The sequence below is a fragment of the Rana temporaria genome, chromosome 9 (genome assembly GCF_905171775.1).
Source record: "Rana temporaria chromosome 9, aRanTem1.1, whole genome shotgun sequence".
Lineage (NCBI taxonomy): Eukaryota > Metazoa > Chordata > Amphibia > Anura > Ranidae > Rana > Rana temporaria.
Window position 1 is genome coordinate 164,684,846 of NC_053497.1, and position 4,079 is coordinate 164,688,924.

Consider the following 4,079-nt stretch of genomic DNA (forward strand, 5'->3'; position numbering starts at 1 on the left):
GAAGCGGCGGAGAACATCTATCTGTAAAACGTTAAGTACTGCATTGATTTTAAACAAAACACCCGATTCTGCTTCCAGTAATTAGGCCCAATCTAATATTAGGGGTGAACCTCCACTTTAAGAGCCCCAGCAGGAGATTTTACTTCACTGCCACCTGAGGAGAGACACAGGGGTTGATTTACTAAGGCTGCATTCACACCTCTGCGACAAGATACGCCGCGTATGCGGCGTATTTTGCCGCGAGTGTGTACCTTTTTTTTTTTTTAACAAAGCCTTCCCATTGCTTTGTATGGGCGAACGCCAATGCCGCCTGAAAAAAAGGGTCCGGGACTTTTTTTCAGGCGGCAGGCGTATGGCGTCTATGAGATGTGAACCATCTCATAGACAGCAATGGGAATTCTCCCGTCCAGCGGCACGAGCGTCCAGGGTCGGGCGTTTTGTCGCAGAGGTGTGAATGGGGTCTAAAGGTAAATGGTGTGAGCACTGAAAATGCAGTTCCTCTAGATATAAGGGGGGACATTCAAAGAAAAATATATATATATATTTTTTCTTGCACATGATTGGATGATAGAAATCAGCAGAGCTTCCCCTCAGATCTAGAGGAGCTTCACTTGTAGTGTACAATATATTTTCCTTTAATAAATCAACCTCACAGAGAGCAATTCTAACCTAAACCTAACTACCTTTCCCTATCCAGTACTAAAAACAAAAAATTGGAGTTGTGTTTCAGGCGTCTGAATACGTTATGATAATGGGAAAAAACATATTTTCTATTCTGAACTGCGAATGATAAAATGGCTGCTAGTAACAAGGCTTCAGTTCCTGTGCCAACCAATCACATCTCTCCCCTCAGTGATCAGGGCTCTGTATCTGGAATTCCCCTGAGCTCCTCTGTTACCTCAGCATTTTACTTTCACTTTCTCCCATTCTATTCCTCAACTAGCCAACCTTTTCACACTGCCTCTGCCCAGCAACTGCTGATCATCTGTGTATGAATTTTTCTATTGGATGGGGAGATAATCACCCAATCAGCAGTGTCCTGTGTACAGAGTCTCCGCCTCCTCCTGCACGGAGTATCAGTAGAAGTTGGTGAGGTGAGAGAACAGGTTGGGTTCTGTACGAAGAAGAAAATGAAGCTCTTTGTGGCCGCATTCCTCTGTCTGGGTGTCATAGGAGTCCATTCCGGTGAGTACAGTGCCAGTATATGGGGGGCTGGGGAGGGTCTGTGTTATGCCGTGTATTAGTTATAATATTTATCTATTTGTGTAGTGAGGCCTTCGGGTAAGACTGCGTAGGTTAAAAATGTTAATAAATAAAAAAATCTATCAGTAATGCACACACTACTATACAAAAACGTTTCTAATGATATGTGACAAATGCAGAGCTTCCAGCGGTCCTTCATATGGGACTAAAGCTGCCCATAGACGGGAAAGATTTTTTATTCAGCCAGCAAATTGGACAAAATAAGAAACTGACAGATTCCTCCATCCACACAGGACATTGTATCCTGGCAGCGAGACCCCCACTGACACCACACTGATCAACAAATGTTTTACAACTTGTTTTCACCCTTTTTTGGAGTCGCTGCGACTGAAGTCGCACCAATTAGAACGGGGAACATTGAAATACATGGATTTTGACTTGTCATGCGACTTCACGTGTGTCAAGTCGCACAACAACTCGCAGTAGTGGAAAGAGAGCCTTAATCAGTACCTGGGTACCTTTTTGATTCAGCATTTGCACTTTGGTATCACATTGGCTGTTTAAGTTCTCCAATCGAGATACTTAATGCCTCGTACACACGATCGGACAAGTCCGTGGAATTTCTTCCGAAGGGCGTTGGCCGTGAACTTGTTCTGCGTACAGATGGCAGAACTTTTTCAGCCAACTTTCATTAACCTATGTGTTTTTTTTCTGCTCTTTTGCGCCACCCTTTGGGCAACTTCTGCTAATGTTGTCTGATGGTTAGCATTGGCTCGGAGCATGCGTGTTTGTACTTTGGATTTTAGTCCGATGGACTTGAGTACGGATGATCAGATAATCCGACGGAACACATTTGTTGTTGGACAATTTGAGAGCATGCACAGCCATTATTTGTTGTCAGAAATTCCGACAACAATTGTCCGATGGAGCATACAGACAATCGGATTATCCAACAAAACACGTCCGTCGGACAATTGTTGTCGGAATATCCGATCGTGTGTACGGGCCTTTATATATAGTGGTCACACATTGTTCAGTACATATATTGTCACTTTATTATTTCTCATCATTAGCATTAGCAGTACATATATTGTCTCTTTTTTTTTATCACTAGCATTTGCACTTTACGTATTGGCACATCTGTAAATAGTATTTGCACAGAGGTAGACACAGCGCGGCACAGAAGTAGGCGCTTAGTTTGGTGTGACATTCGTGGCCCCATAGACTATGGGCACAGATGAAAATACAGACACAGAGGTGTGAGTCTAGCCTAAAGCTGTCCTTCCTCAACTCAGAAAGTTAGGAGGCAGAACACAAATATGGGCTAGATTCACAAAGACTTATGACGGGCGTATCAGTAGTAAGGATGAGCTCTGGCGTGTTCGCATTGAACACGTGAGGAGCCCGCCAGGAAGTCGGCACCCGCGCTGCGCTAATCACAACCAGGCAGACATTTTCCCGATCTCTGCAGCCGAGCATCGGGAAATGCCTGCCTGGCTGTGATTAGCGCAGCGCGGGTGCCGTCTTCCTGGCGGGCTCCTCACGTGTTCAATGCGAACACGCCGGAGCTCATCCTTAATCAGTAGATACGCCGTCGCAACTTTAAGCGTATGCTCAAACTGAGATACGCTTAACCACTTCCCTACCGGCCCATAGTAAAATGACGTCCACAAAGAACCTCTGCCGTTCAGAGTGGACGTCATATGACGTCCTGGGCTTTGCGGGTGGATATCTGAATGATGCCTGCAGCTAGAGGCATCATTCAGATATCCTTCTCTTGTGCCGGCGATTCTGCACAACGTAAGAACGATCATAGCGGCGGTTCCACCGCTAGATCGTTCTTACAGGCGGCGGGAGGGGACATCCCCCCCCCTCCCGCCGCCATCCGGTGCTTCTCCGGGCTCTCCCGTGCCATCAGGGGCCCGGAGAACGAATCGTCCGGCGCTCGTAGGAAGCATAGAGATGACTGGTGACCAGATGGTCACCAGTCATCTCTATGACCGTCGTAGGACCCGGGCGCGATGTGATGACGTCACGCCCGGGTCCCCGTAAGTAAACAAAGCCGCGATTGCGGCTGCTAAGCAACAGTAATCATGAGATCGGTGAATTTTTTTCCACCGATTTCATGCTTTCCAGCCTGGAGGAGAGATGTGGGGTCTTATTGACCCCGCATCTCTCAATAAAGAGTACCTGTCACACACATTCCTATTACAAGGGATGTTTACATTCCTTGTAATAGGAATAAAAGTGATAATAAAAAAAATAAAAAATAAATAAAAAAGTGTAAAAAAAGAAATAAATATGTAAAAAAAAAAAAAAAAATTTTTTTTTTAACGCCCCTGTCCCCAGTAGCTTGTGCGCAGAAGCGAACGCACACGCAAGTCCCGCCGACATATGTAAACGCCGTTTAAACCACATATGTGAGGTATCGCCGCGTGCGTTAGAGTGCCAGCAACAATTCTAGCACTAGATCTCCTCTGTAAATCTAAACTGGTAACCTGTAAAAATTTTCAAAGCGTTGCCTATGGAGATTTTTAAGTACCGAAGTTTGGCGCCATTCCATGAGTGTGCGCAATTTTAAAGTGTGACATGTTAGGTATCTATTTACTCGGTGTAACATAATCTTTCATATTTTACAAAAAAATTGGGCTAACTTTACTGTTTTTTGTTATTTTTTTAATTCATGAAACAATTTTTTTCCAAAAAAAAGGCGTTTGAAAAATTATTGCGCAAATACCGTGCAGAATAAAAGGTTTCAATGACCGTCGTTTTATTCCCTAGGGTGTCTGCTAAAAAAACATATATAATGTTTGGGGGTTCTGCGTAATTTTCTAGCAAAAAAATGATGATTTGTACATGTAAGAGAGAAGTGCCAG